The sequence below is a fragment of the Rhipicephalus sanguineus genome, chromosome 2 (assembly GCF_013339695.2).
Source record: "Rhipicephalus sanguineus isolate Rsan-2018 chromosome 2, BIME_Rsan_1.4, whole genome shotgun sequence".
In the NCBI taxonomy this organism is placed as follows: domain Eukaryota; kingdom Metazoa; phylum Arthropoda; class Arachnida; order Ixodida; family Ixodidae; genus Rhipicephalus; species Rhipicephalus sanguineus.
Window position 1 is genome coordinate 107,951,030 of NC_051177.1, and position 15,352 is coordinate 107,966,381.

The 15,352-nt window shown below is 44.5% G+C and overlaps 1 protein-coding gene across 1 annotated transcript in view; it reads left to right on the forward strand.

Annotated features, from left to right (window-relative positions):
• LOC119383510 (Down syndrome cell adhesion molecule-like protein Dscam2) overlaps positions 1 to 15,352 on the forward strand; it is a 245,549-nt gene that overhangs the window by 33,956 nt on the left and 196,241 nt on the right. The gene's annotated exons all lie outside the window — the stretch shown is intronic.

The following is a 15,352-nucleotide window of genomic DNA, read 5'->3' on the forward strand; positions in this document are numbered from 1 at the left end:
ACTGGATTGAGTGGATTCAGGGTAACTGACTGGAATAAGGGTAACTGACTAGATTTCAAGAGATGGCAAACGCGTGAGGGGGAGACAGAAAATTAGGTGGGTAGATGAGATTAAGAAGTTTGTAGGTATAACGTGGCAGCAGAAAGCACAGGACCGGCTTGATTGGCGGAACATGGGAGAGGTCTATGCCGTGCATTGGGCGTAGAAATGCTGCTGATGATGATGATGATAATGCACTCTTATAACGAAAACTGAACATCTATTGAATGTGAAGCTTCGACAAGCGTTCAGAGAACAGTGATCAGTGATAACAATTTTTAAGCACAAAAGAGTTTTCTGACAACACGAACAGAAGAACCACGTATTTCACTTAGAGCAGAGAAGCACATTCCTTTTGTGCATGCCAATGTGCGCGCGCAGGCGTATCGCGCTTTATTGTACGGAGTCGGTCACAATAGTTCTCGTCTTGATCATGTCATTTCCGGGTGCTATTTCCGCTTCACTGCTTCCAGCAAGAGCAAGCAATGACAAATGCGGAAACATGAATGCCGGGAAGGATACCACAGGCGCCGGCCATGGAAGGCATAGATGTACGATGTACTTTGAACACCGTACCTACACCGTGTCCACGTAATTGGTTTTTGCGGCCCATCGTTTCAGGCCCTTCTTAGAAGCGGGCCCCGCACTCATCGTTTTTTTTTTCCGCTACGAAGAATCGCCACCAGCCGCCAGCTCGGCTACCACTCATAATCTCGCGTAATCGCCAAGCGGATTGGCGTCACTGAGGCAAAATTGAAAATCGACCGCCCACGTGCCCTAAAGTAGCCCGCCAGAAAAGCAGACCAGTCTTTATTTCTCCCTTATTTGCGCTGCTGTTTGTTTTTTTTTTTCTCTCCGCGCTCGCGAGGTGGTCATCTAGCCTTGTTTCTAGCACTGAAGCAACAATGATTTCCCTCCATTTTATATCGTTCCTTTTCGTTGCGCATGTTCGCAATTTTCGGAAGGCCCTGTTATTATAAACGAATATGTCACACCACTGAACGCTGCCTTTAATTTCGTGTGATCAACATTCAAAATGGTAGGGAACAAATTAGGTCGAAGAAAATATTACTATTATTTGTGTGGTGTCACTCTCAAAGTGAGAAACGCACTATGAAGACCAAAATTAGTCATGACTGAATGTTGATTCCTGATGACATGCACCAGGCGATGAGCTTTCAGTTTATGTGAGGAAATTTTTCTCACATGGGTTTATTTATTCATAAACGAATAAATATGGCGTCCGCTGCTCCTCGGCCATTGAGGCGGGGGGCGGGGGGGAAGGAAGGGGGTAAGACATGCAACATACAGTTTACATTATCACATACAAGTAAAACAATGCATTACGCAACGAATAAAAAGATAAAAGGAACTACAGTCAGTGACATCCAAACCTCTGCCACAGAGCTTCTATTTGTCTCAAGTACAGCACTGCAGATATAATTTCAGTTCTTCGTTTATGTAATCAGCACATCGCACACGTCGCAGCATGCTTTGTACACAGCAGATCACACACGTGCTATTTAGACAAGCGAAATTGTGCCAGCATGAAAAACTAATCAATGTGTGATACGGCTGTCTTTTATATGACAGCAAGGAACACACGGAATGATATTACGTTTCTTGTCAGTAATGACTTTCCGGAGCAGCAGTTCCAACCAACTTCTTATTATCCTTTTCAGTTATTTCATAATAAATACACTTGTTATAAGTATTTCATATTTCATATTTCAATATTTCACATTTAATAACATGTTGTCACGTTATATACATTTTATCATCTCATTTAAAAGTGATGCTGGCTATCATTCGTCGTGATAGGACGCGATTTATTTCGAGGAGTTCCTCCTACAAGTTGTTATATTTCCGTTTTAATTTCTCGTTTCAATCTGTGATCATTGTACAAGGAAATCCATGCGGATTTTTCAGAAATAAATCTTCTGGTCCGGGGATCAAACGCGGGACCAGTGTCTTTCCGCGGCGGTCGCTCTACCAACTGAGTTAACCAGGGGGATAGAAATTGGCAACAAGAGGCCGAATTAATCGACAACTTAAATCATATGACGTCACGGGTTCTGACGATTGCTAACATCCTGGGTAGCTCAGTTGGTAGAGCGACCACACAAGAAAGGCGTTAGTCCCGGGTTCGACCATTCGACAACGACGATTTTTTCTTCAACTATGGAGATTTATTTCTGAGAAATTCTTGTGTATTTCCTTGTAACTTTGTGCTGCAAGCGGGTGGCTGTTAGTTTTCTCTTTCAGAACTGTGAATTCTGAGACACTGAAAACACGCAACCAATGTGCAAGTACATGATAATAAAATAAGCACATATCATACATAAACAAAATCAAGTAACGTACCAAGAAAGACCGTACCGAACGCTTGATTCATATTTGTAACGCATCACGGCGTGCTCTGAGGGGCAAGAATTCCATTTTTACGATTACAAGCAATACCAACTCCGAATATGCTATGTGTGAACGGATGCATGGAAGAACAGTAACACACCGTCACTTAGATTACAAAGAGAGCTGTAGAAAGTCCGTCAATTTTCGCGTCGTGTGCTTTGTACACCTAAGGCTATTGAAGGAGTCATGGACTCACGTGCAGATGTTTTGTGGAGGATTGCATACGAGGTGTTAACGAATTGTTTCCACAAGTACCAATTCGAACTAGCTCAACTAGCTCTTTTTAAAATTAACCAGTTCCGACGCGCATTGTTACTTTGCGCTTGTGGGTGTAAAAGTGGTGAGAACGAAAAAACAAAATAAAGCCAAGCGCAAAAAACACGAACTACCAAACTAGCATGAGCCAGTTCGTTGCTCGGCTAAGCGCTGTCAGTGTCTCAGAAGCACTGCAGCTAACCTAAGTTATGAGACGCGACGGGCTTTTCGCTTCATTTCACCAGGTCTATAGAGCCGGCAAATAGGCTAGGTCGTAGTTTTGGACTCAAGCAGCAAAGGAAAGCGAAGACAAAGAATAAGCAAAAAATACAGCGGATATGACACACAAATAAGACGCTGTGATCGTCTCGTTGATTGCAGTAGTAACGAGGCCCCTGGGTGGTAGCGTCGTTCGGGGAGCGAACGCGACCTTTCTTTTTTTCCTTCTTCCTCTTTCCAGTGCTCTTGAACGATGAGAAAGGCTGCCGCGATAGCAATACCACTGCTCTTGAGCCCAGCGAGACGCAGCGCACTTTCTCTCGCGCGCGATATATCAAAAGGAGCCGAGAGGAAATAGACGCAACGGAACGGCTTCCACAAAGGGAAATGAAACGAGTCTGGAACTGTACCGGTGCGCCAGTGGTGGTGCGGCCACGCTTGCTCTGTAGCGCAGGTTTACGACCTATATTATATATGCTGAGGCGAAACGACCGCATTATATGCTGGTGAGATCATGCTCAAATTTCTCTGAGTTTCGGTTCATCTCTCAACATGCGAATGGACTGTGCAACAACCCTTCTGGAACGTTTGGCGTATGCGTATGCATTCCTTCTGGAACGTTTGGCGTACGCTATACATTTCGTTATGATTGTGACGGAAATATGGAGTAAGTATATGAAAAGCATATGGACTCTATGTGCATTCCGCAAGGACACGTATCGAATTTCTGCAATACCATAGGAAACCTTCCCGTAAAGCAATGTTTCACTTCAGCCATCATTCATGAGGGGAGGAAGTATGCGTTTTTGCGAACTATGTTCAATTATATCCCCTCGCAAACATCAGAGAAAACAGCACAGTATTGCGTCTTAACGTTCCTAATGTAGAGTTGTGCCGTAAGAAGGAACTGCTATCTCAAACGCCCAGTTATTGACAAAACAACAGCAAAATATGAACAAAATACGATCAATTTCTTTTCGGGGTTACACATGCCAAAGCCAAGATGAGACACTCTGTATGTCCGGATTCATGAATTATTTTGACCACGTGAACTTCATTAACGTGCCATTAATTCTAAGTTCACTGGAGTTTCTTGCACCTCTCTCTGATTGAAATATGGCTGCCGTAATCGAACCCGCGTTCTCGAGCTGAGCATCCCAACGCCGTATATCCTTAACTACCATGGTAATTAAACTACAAAACGCTTTCAGAACAAGTCTATCCGGTGATTCCGAATTCTCAGTGCTTTTATGTTAGTACTTACATCACGTTCGTCGCAGGTAATTTAATAAAACATTGCTGGGCGCAGTTTGTTCACGACGCTGAATGATAAAAAGCGAGAGCATCTAGGCAAAGACGAGAGGTTTAAAAAGTACAGGTGCAATCTCAGCTGTCAGCGCGGTAAGGTTTCTCAGTGACCGAACCTTCGCTTCTGCCTACCAGGGAGGGTCATCGACGTCACTCAAAAGTCGCCTTGAAGAAAGCGCATTTGCCGCAAATGCTCACCTTTGCGCCTATGTGTGTTCACTTCTCGTCTTTGTGTATTTGTACGCGTTATATTCCCTACAGTTGCAGATAATGAATGTTATACGTGATGATGATATTCCTTCTTGCTTTGACACAATATAAACATGCGGAGAAAATTTGTTATCGCAGTAGCAGCCTATTGCACTTCTGGGGCGAAAACCAGAGATACACCTTGACTGAGTTCTATTTCTGTACAGCATGTTTCACTAAAAACACTCACTATTTCGTTTAGGTACATTTTTTTTTCTGTTTACGCTTCGGGTATAGTTGCAGAAGACATGGCAAGTGTTCGGTCCCATGCCCTTTTCAAAGCATCTTGTTGACGCACACCGAAGTTTTCGGTGATGTCCATCGCCATGAATGATGGTGATAATCGGTCACTTCTTATCAGTGACCATATGACACGAAGTAATAAAGATTACACTTTGGTTTGGCGCCGCAGTCCCCTGCGTTGGCCCTGCGAAAGTAAGAAAAACACGCTGGCCTCGCTGCGTCTCAGCTAAAGGCTTATTGGTCGTACCACAATAAAAAAAAAAAAGAATGAAATAGACATAAGAGGCAGATGCAGCAGGTGTCCACACGACGACTCGCTTTTGCCGAGTCTATTGAAACCAAGCTTGTTTGGCGAGTGCGGCGAAGTCTCAGCCACATCGGCTCTTCTTTCTTTTTTTTTTGCGCTTTCTTACTCACTCCCCTCCCTTTTTCGCCTTTGGAAATCGGACCACCGCATGACAGAGAACGACGAGCTTTCATTCTCCGAGATTACATTTCAGAAAAGCGCCCCAGGCTCCGCCTATAGTGTGCCGACGATCCATCGCTCTGCCAGCCCTGCCAGAAGCTTTCTCGCGGCGCGGAATATAAACTCTTCCTTTTCAGTTTTCTCACAGTCCCGCCTCACGGCACTTCTACACCACAGTTCTTCCATGCACCTTCCACTCGGGTGACTCCCCGCCCCCCTCCCACTTTCTTTTACTTAGGCTACTCCTTTCTTTTTCTGTGTTTATACTTTTCGCATAGAGGTTGCCCGAAGCTGAAGACTTCGTGTAGACACTCTGTTTTCTCTCTCTATCTCTTCATTCTGCGAATGTGTATTCGCCTTGCGATTCGCTTTGCGCAGTCTACCGCAGCAACCAGGGTTTTCCGCGTCTTCTAGCACGCACGTATAAACGGGTGCCGGAACTGACGACAGCATTGGGAAGGAGACGTTTTTCAAAAAGGACGTTGAAAAGACCGGCTTTTGCCGCTTCCAAGGCGTCCTATCCGCGAAGACGGGGAGGCCAAGCGGCAACGTGAGCGTACTGTATCTTTCTGCGTCTTTTTCTTTTTTTATGTTCTTGCACCGGCCGAACCGCAAGTAACTATGGCAACTGGAATGGCGGCTGCCACCGACGCTGTTGGCAAGAAGAGACAACCCGGATACGCGCTTCTTCTTCAGCGGCCGTCATTACCAGGATCCCCGCACTTAGGGATTTACGGTTTATTCTCGTTGGCAGGTTCTTCGTGGCTCTGTTGAGGTACCGTGCGTCGTTAGCGCCCTTGGTCTCCCGGGGTGGTTTGCAATAGCAACAAGTTGCTTCAAGATTTGTAGATCAGTTTACTTTTCAGTTCTTGAATTAAATAGACTGTTTAAGGGAATCGATAGCGAGTGAACAGCTAAGCCTGAGCTTTTAAACACCTGGGATATCTTAAGAGAAATAATCAATAGCTCCTCTACATTAAAACAGTACTTCAATTCTTTCTATCCTCTGCACATAATAATCAAACGTTCAATCAAACGTTTAATTAATGTGCCCAGGAACAACCGTAAGGTCTTTGTACTGGCGCACAAAAACAAAAAAAAACAAAAAAAAACAAAGGAAACATTCATAATAAAATATCAGTGATAAAAAACGTTATAAAATTGCACATATACAACTATGCGCAGGCAGAAAAAAAATATGAACAGTGTACAAGGCTATGTAAGTGCAGTACAAAGCTCGGAGCAGAACAACGACTGGGAGCTGTGAAAAACATCGAGCTCCAAAAAGTAAGCATTGTAAAGACGTTGTATCCTGCCAATGGTCGAATGTTCACAGAGGCAGGCGGTTACATGAAAAGGTCTATTTTCTCTGGTCAGCTTACGTGGAATTCGGAAATTAAGACAGTTGAGCAGTACAGGGCAGGATATGATACCATGCACAAGCTTGTAAAGAAATAACAGATCAGCGCGATTTCGTCGGCAGCAAAGTGATGGCAATGATAATAATCCAGCAGCGTTAGAACGAGATACAGAGTCATTTCTAGCGAAACGATGGTTGTAAATGCTTAGGAATTTTTTCTGGACTCGCTCAATGGCGTTGCTGCTGGAATTAGGAATGCCATTCCAGATCACAGATGCATACTCTAGTTGAGGAAGACATAGCGCGGTGTACAATTTTCGGAAGGGCAGAGGAGAACGGAATTCTCTAGACATTCTGCAAACACAGCCTCGTGTGCGATGACCCCGCAAAGCAACACGCTTAGCGTGAGCAGAAAAGTGTAAGGTGCTATCAAAAAGAACACCTAGATCATTGATCTCACATACCTTACACAACGACACAGAATTGACAGAATATAAAAATGGCACACAAGATGTTTTTCGAGTGAAACTCATCACCTTGGTTTTTGAAATATTTAGGGAGAGGTTATTGCTCTTGCACCACTCAGAAAAAGAACACAAATCAGATTGCAGCAAGCGACAATCGATAACTGAATGAATTCCCTTAAATATCTTTATGTCATCGGCATACAAAAGGAAAGAAGAATTCCGAATGACAGAAGAAACATCATTAACATAAATTAAAAAGAGGAGTGGGCCCAGTACCGACCTTTGAGGAACCCCACTAGTAGCTTTATACAAAGAGGATGTTTGACCATAAACGGCAACGTAACATAATCTATCAAGAAGATAGCTATGGAGGAGATTCACAATTGAAGAATCAACATCAAAGTGTGCAAGTTTATCAACAAGCAGCGAATGGCTGACAACATCAAAAGCTTTGCTAAGGTCACAGTAAATAGCGTCAACCTGTCCTCTCTGCGAAATAGGCGTGGAGACTTGCATCATGAAACTGGCAAGATTAGTGACAGTTGAGCGGCCAGCGAGAAACCCATGCTGATTCACAATCAATGAATTTTTTACATCAAAAGACAATATTTTGTGAAGAGCAAGCTCAAAGATTTTGGATGCGGCACAAAGAAGGGAAATAGGGCGGTAGTTCGAGACGTCACTTTTACAGCCAGACATAAACACTGGGAAAACACGAGCAGTTTTCCACATGCTAGGAAACGTTGAAGCATGCAGACACTTATTAAATATGGTAGTCAATACTGGGACAAGTATACTGCCATAGGCTTTTAGTATGGCAGAGGGGATGCCATCTGGGCCATAATAATAATAATAATAATAATAATAATAATAATAATAATAATAATAATAATAATAATAATAATAATAATAATAATAATAGTAGTAGTAGTATTAATTGCGGGGGTTTCACGTGCCAAAACCACGATATGATTATGAGGCCCGTCGCAGTGTCGGACTCCACATTAATTTCAACCACCTGGGGCTCTTTAACGTGAACCTAAATGTTAGCAGACAGGCGTTCTTTGCCTTTCTCCCTAATCGCAATGCTGTCGCCGTGGCCGGGATCCGAACCCGCGCCCTTCAGCTCACGTCTTCGTGTATCGGCACTATCAAACTTCACGCACCTGTGCTCAATTGTAAGTAGTGACAATTTTGCGACAAAGCGTTTACCGACAAGAATATATTAGGACACTGCTCACGTTAGTGAAATCCCATGGAAAGGAGGTGGGAAACAACAAAGCCAACCAGAGAAGACAAACAAAAAAATGCATATACATAAGAACAATGTAAAATGTTGAAAAACAATTCTAGGGCTTCCGCTGGATAAAACCGCTATAAAACCGCAGTTGGTCAATTTCGAGCTATTTTGGCCACCTTGGCTTTTCTACGAGCAGCTGTATTTATGTACGCGTGAATTTGTGTTTTCCCATTTCACCCCGGCTGAAATACAACCGTCGCGACCAGAAATAAAATCCACATGCTAATGTTTAGTACCTCAAGGGCATACGCGCTAAGTAACCACAACGGGTACGCACGAAACAACAAAACCAGCGTAAATTGCAAGGGGTAAGCTCCAATTTGGGCTGTGATGTGTCTAGCACCTGCTGAGAAGAAACGTGTTATGTTAATTCCTATCAGTGTACGTGCACGAGTGGAGATCTTCAAGCGTTTTCTTTTTTTTCTTTTTGGCAAGGCAAAGGGGGTTCGGCCACTAGTATACTCATTCCCATGAAACGTAACTGGTATACTTCCTACAGACAAGACGCAGTATAACTCGCACAGCAAGTATTATTAGCTGAGGCGCAGACTGCCGACTTTCAGCGGTCAGTAAGTCCGCAAGCTATGCCACGTCACGGGTTCTGAAAGGGACATCTCATCAGAGAAAAACGAAGAAAAGAAATTTCCTCAAGAAGTTCCGTCTCTACATGCCAGCTTATTTGTTCTCGTATTGTATATCGATTCATCTCATAGCTTCACCTCGGATTACAGTTTAATTCAAGTAGTTCATGTATTCGAACTTTTTTTAATGCCTAAAATATTCAGCACTGTATTTTCCTTAATAAACTGATCCTTAATAAACACCCTTACAAATATACGTGTTCGTCTAGACGTACTGACGAAGGAACTTCTTCTACCGTGTCTTATATTCCATTTTTCATGTTTCATATTTACCTCAAAATGTTATCTTCAATTTCTTTTTCGATATTCACCTTTGAGTCCAAATCTCATACTGTCAAGTAAGAACAAATGCTCAATCGGAATAATCAAATGTTGCAAAAGAAAAAAACACTGTGGTACCGGTATTATGCTCACTGACTTCTTCAAAATGATAATTCACAGCACTTTCAATCATCCTCAATCTTTGCTCTGCTTTTCATGCCATTCACATTACAATAGTTAAAGTAACGTTAACATGGAAACTGACATTGGCGTTTTCTTTGTATGGTTATTTCTGGTAAGCGTTACTTCTTTTCCGACAACGGTCGTGCTATAAGAACTCACGGCGAGGTAAGATTCATATGTCGCGTTCGCTCACACACAAAAGACAATTTGATCCAACGAGTAGCGACTCAGGTTTCCTTTTTCATTCGTTCGATGCACGCCATCACATCACTTTTCTTATGTTTAAAGAACAGCGTTTGTGCCATGTGTGCTCCCTCATTTTCTGTTCCGCAACATTTTTTTTCTCTTTCCGGTTAAAGTCGTGGTGTTGCCTGCCAGGGAGAATATCTCGAACGGCGAGAGAGAAAGCACTTATTAAATTATTTTCTCTTCAACGCTCCAAGACCTCGATAACTTCCTAAGCAATATAAAACGAGTGTTTCACGAGCTGTGTCTTAATTGTTTTTTTTTTCGTACTTGTAGTAAACATCGCGCACCTACCATCCAGCTGCCACCGTTCTCAGGAGAGTGCTTTTTTTTGCAAGTCATTGTACATAAGCATCAATATGAAAACTCTTCGCTCCCCAAGCGTCTTTCATTCTTTCTTTTTTGCCGGTAACTCTTACAAGAACTTTTGCTCAAAGTTTGATCTTTTCCTGACCGTTATTTAACAAACAACGATAGTACAGTAGCGACAGCGTCCTTTATTGTGTGTACTTCTACTTTTTCCGCCTATCTTCTTCAAAATCCTGGAACGCGCTTATTAAACATTCCTTCGGGCTGTTCGTTGTAACGAAAAATCCGGTTTGCGCGAAGAAAACTGTTGCGCAGGCTGGTTTCTCGCTTCACTTTTACCATATCTTTAGTACAGGTATGCTTTATTTTTTAGTTACACGTGAGCCTTGGTTTGATGTTCGGAAAGCTTACATTTCTGTTACTCTTGCTGGGGAACATTTCGTCATTTTTTCTTCTTACGCGCCTCTGATATTCTCTCGAGCTTAACGATTCATCGCGCAGGCAGATTATGCGCATGCCTGCGTGCTACGCGGATACCTTGACGCGTGCGATGTCTTGGCATCTTCCCAAAATGGAAAGCTGACACGACATTTCCACGAATCCCCGCTACCTGTTCTTTCCTTCTTACGTCCTAATTTCTATGCAGATCCTTAACTTTCGTCAGTTTCAGCATGTCCTCGTGTTGGAGCAATAATTTTTTCGCATGGAACTTGTAGAAGTCATGAGGAGAAAAAAATTGCTTGGGTCGTGTTAGCGAAATTAATATCCTAACCTGGAGAAACACTTTCGCGACTAGGCAGGAAAACGAGCAATGTTCAGAACCTGTGGCAACTTGAACTTTTCTTCAGTGCTTTCTGCTGCGCAAGAGCCATCTAAAGATCGCTGGATGAGAGTCAAAACTTTGAGAGAACTGCCTGAGAGTGTGAAATTAGGCAGGGAAAAAAATGGAAAAGGTAGAAAAAGTCACCATTTTCGGCGCATAAAGAAGGCACGTGCTACATTAAAGAGCATTTCCATCACCATGCTTGACAACAGATTTTATTTTTGGTTAGCTAGGCATAGTTTTCGGTTTTCTTTAGGTGCCCGAAAATATAAGTACAGCGTTTTGTATTTTTCGACAAAGTAGTCAAATTAATTGCAATGTCGAGTTTTGGTTTGTCCATACTAAGGACCGAATACATAATAAAGGCATAAAGTTATCATCACTTCCCATCAGGCACCCAACCAAGATTACTGATAGCAAACCATTGTAGACTACGTGTGTTGCTACGTTTTTCGACTATTCTGAAATAAAATATGGCCGAAATATCAAAGGTGGTGTCTCTTTAAGTTCGCTTAAAATGATGCCGTATTTTTGCATGTAGATTTGTTTTCGCACATTGTTTATACAGGCGGAAACGTGACAATATAACATTACGAGCATGTACACGTAACTTATTTCTCGTGTATGAATTACTATTGGTCTTTCTGAGACAAAAAAATGGCTTTCTGCAAAATATCTGCACGATAAATTGGGGAACTTGTTTTAACAGAGGATCTGCTTAGGGGCTAGTAATGTCCGCGAGGTGTCTGTGGTCGTCACGCAGAGTGCACAGCTGCTACCCTCGCAGGATCCCGGCAGGGCCACGCAGCCTTGAGCAGTGTGGAAAGAAAACCTCGGTAGGAAGAGGAAAGGGCTGTGCCTCGCCGAGGGTGGCGAGAGAGAGGCTCACTCAAGGCTGGAGAAGATGAGGAGAGTCGTTCTACGCTCGGTCGGGTGGGGGGAAGGTGTACATGGTGGTTGTGGTGGAAAACATTTATTCAGCTATATACAGTGAGAGGTGTGGACGTGGTGAGCCGGATGGGCCCGCCCATCACAAACACTGGGAGGGATCCCTAGTCCGGTATCCCTGTAGCTGCCGCGGCGGCCCGGACTCTAGCCACCAATGTACATGCAACAACGCCTTACAAAACTTACTTGGCGAGGGGGGCATGTCATGCATAGCAGCAGCGCTTGCAACGCTGCTTGCGTTTCAGCGCAGCCGTTTTAGCAATACACGATTTAGGCAAGTGACCCGGTGCATTGAGCCACGGCCACACTGGAACGCTGCCCTAGCGTCCCTGCGCGGTCGTGAATGAGCATGTCGTCAGGCGGGATCACATGACTTAACCTGAAGAACAAAGAAATCCTTAGTGCAAACTACTGAAGCTCAAGAGCTAAATGTAATGCCCGACGAAAGGGATGGTAGCACACGCAATAATAGTACAATGAATTAGTACTACCGCCATATAGCTTAACATACAGTAAAAAATAAAGAACAACGATACAATACAGAAATGCTTAGTAAATACCTGCAAAGCAGAGAAGTGCAATAGCCAGACAAAAATGGGCCATCAGCTTCGCTGTTTCGACGGCTTTCACGGAGTGGAGCTCGCTCGATATTTTACAGCGAAAGCTGTTATGAGATCATTTCACCGGCCGTTTTTGGCGCCGTAGTTGTCCGCCGCCGCCGCCGCCGCCGCTGCCGCTGCCGCCGCCGCCGCCGCCGCCGCCGGTGTCCGTAACCAGTATCGCTCGAAATAAGAAAAAAAAACTAAATAAGAAAAAAATTCCGGGATGCAACGAGGTTCGAACCTGGGCCCTCTGCGTGGGAGCCCAGTATTCAACCTCTGAGCCATGCCGGTGCTTGAAACTGCTTTGCTAAAAGGTCCTATACAAGCTTCATGTCGGGAACGAACCACATTAGCATATGCAATATAGCGCAGTAGAAGAGTAAAATAAGCACCAAGCGTCGCACAACGCGAATTCTGTAACCAGGCGTCACATAATGCGAATTGCGCAACGAGTAGGTTGTTGAATGCTTCCAACCCATTACAAAGGACCCTGCCATAATTCTTCATCGTCATCAGGCACAGCATCAACAAAGTGCGCATAATGCCTTACATGGGTTTAGCAGGTACCAACGCTCTCCGTAGAATGACGAAAAATGGCAGAGTGCCTGCTGCCCTGCTTCTCAAAAATTACAATGATTTATAGCGTAGTGGGTTCCTCGCAAGTGCACTTGGATTGGTTGCCAAGGAAGCCCATAAGCGCATGATCCACTTCCTCTGGGTCTCAGTAAAATTACAATGATTTATAGCGTAGTGGGTTCCTCGCAAGGGCACTTGTATTGGTTGCCAAGGAAGCCCATAAGCGCATGATCCATTTCCTCGGGGTCTCAGTAAAGTTCTTCGCCCCCCCCCCCGTCTCTTTCCCACGTCAACGTATGTTATACAGCATGACGGGAGAGGGAAATAGCGACCGAGCGTCACTCAATGCAAATTACATAACTGGTGGGCCGTTTAAAGATTCCAACCCATTACAAAGGGCTGAGCCATAATTCTTCACCGTCATCAGTCGTCGCGTCAACAAAGTGCACATAATGCCTTACAGACGTGTAGCTGGTGCCTCGTTTCTCCGCAGAATGACAAATAATGGCTTAGTAGGTGCTTCCAAACTTCACAAAAATTGTGATTTATGGCGTAGTGGGTACCTTTCTAGTGTACTTGTATTGTAGCCCCAAGAGAGCTTACAACGGGCTCTAGAAACGCCGCTCTTCCAGCTTTCGCTGTGACTGTGCTGCGCTTTCAGCGCAGGCCTGGCGTTTTTTTTCTATTTACTTGCCTGTAAAGAGAATTAGAGTACGACCACACAGGCAGCATTTGTTTTTCTAAACTTTACAGTGTCAAGCTGGGATAATAACAAAATATTAGGAAGTACGTGTTTACAAGCATCAACATTATCTGCTTCAAAATTGAACTCACTAATTCATTTCGTTGGCAGATTTGCAAGCAGGTTTCTTAGTAAAATTGACACTGAAGCGTCGACAATCATTAAGGCTTGTCTAAAACAATGCTTTTTATGCGATCGCGCTATGGTTGCGCATTTCGTATGCTAAAAAGTTCCAATCGTTGGATTTATAGAAATATTACGATAGTGAGAATATCGCGATTCATGAAAAATTCTTAAGTCCGATTTACCTTCTTTCCAGAACAACTGAAACTGAATTTCGATTCTACTGGAGCCAGATACGCGTCCCGGCTGCTTAGTGGACGGGATTGAATGAATGAAGCCGCAGAAATAAGCGCACAATCGCTATGTAAGGCGTTCACATGACATACAAAAAGGAACGGCTTATAGCTCTCCCATTGTAAAATACATAGTACTCTGAACCGTCAGTGTTGAGGCCAGGGGTGAATCGGCATTTATTCTGACGGACTCACAGCAAGCCTGCCGTCTTTTCGTTGGCGGGGTCTTACCGGACTGCGTGTTACGCATACTGGGGACGGCTCTCACAATGGATCATGGTGTGACTTGGTGCCCGGCGCACTCAGCACTTGAAGGGAACGAACGGGCGGACCGTTTGGCTCGGGACATGACAGGCCGAGGCGCGGACGACATCACCCGGGAGGACGCTTCGACACCTGGCGCGCCAAGAGAAATCCTAGAATTTCAAAGACTAGGTAAGCGAACTAAAGCTCCCCCTCATCCTAACCTAAACAGGAGAGAAGCACGGGACTGGCTTCGCCTGCAGACAAACACTTTCGCACATTTACACAGGTTACATAGAATGTAGCCTCACAGATACAGCAACAAATGTCCGTGGTGCGAAGCAACACCGACATTGGAGCACATTACATATCAGTGTACACAACGTCCGGAGGCTGCCATCTCGCCTCTGTTGAACAACCATTCCCTGAATTGGTCATGGGAGGCGCGGCTCGCGGAAATGGAAATGGGAAGCCAACTCGCGACCCTTGACCAGGCCCGGCGAGCCGCTGTAGCCAGTGGGGCCCTCGAAGAGGGGCACCACCCACCCTAACCATTCCAAGTCCTGATATAAATAAATGTTCTTCTTCTTCTTCTTTTTCTAAACACAGCTGAGGATGTGTCACTTTGTCACTCAACTCCTGTCAGTCTCTCGTCGTCACGGCTTTCCCATTGTAGAGAACATACTGCTCTAAATCTTCTCCATTTTCTCTAAACACAGCTGCGTTGTAGATATTACAGCGAAAGCTGTTATGAGTTCATTTCACCGGCCGTTTTTGGCGGCGTAGTTGTCCGCCGCCGCCGCCGCCGCCGCTGCCGCTGCCGCCGCCGCCGCCGCCGCCGCCGGTGTCCGTAACCAGTATCGCTCGAAATAAGAAAAAAAACTAAATAAGAAAAAAATTCCAGGATGCAACGAGGTTCGAACCTGGGCCCTCTGCGTGGGAGCCCAGTATTCAACCTCTGAGCCATGCCGGTGCTTGAAACTGCTTTGCTAAAAGGTCCTATACAAGCTTCATGTCGGGAACGAACCACATTAGCATATGCAATATAGCGCAGTAGAAGAGTAAAATAAGCACCAAGCGTCGCACAACGCGAATTCTGTAACC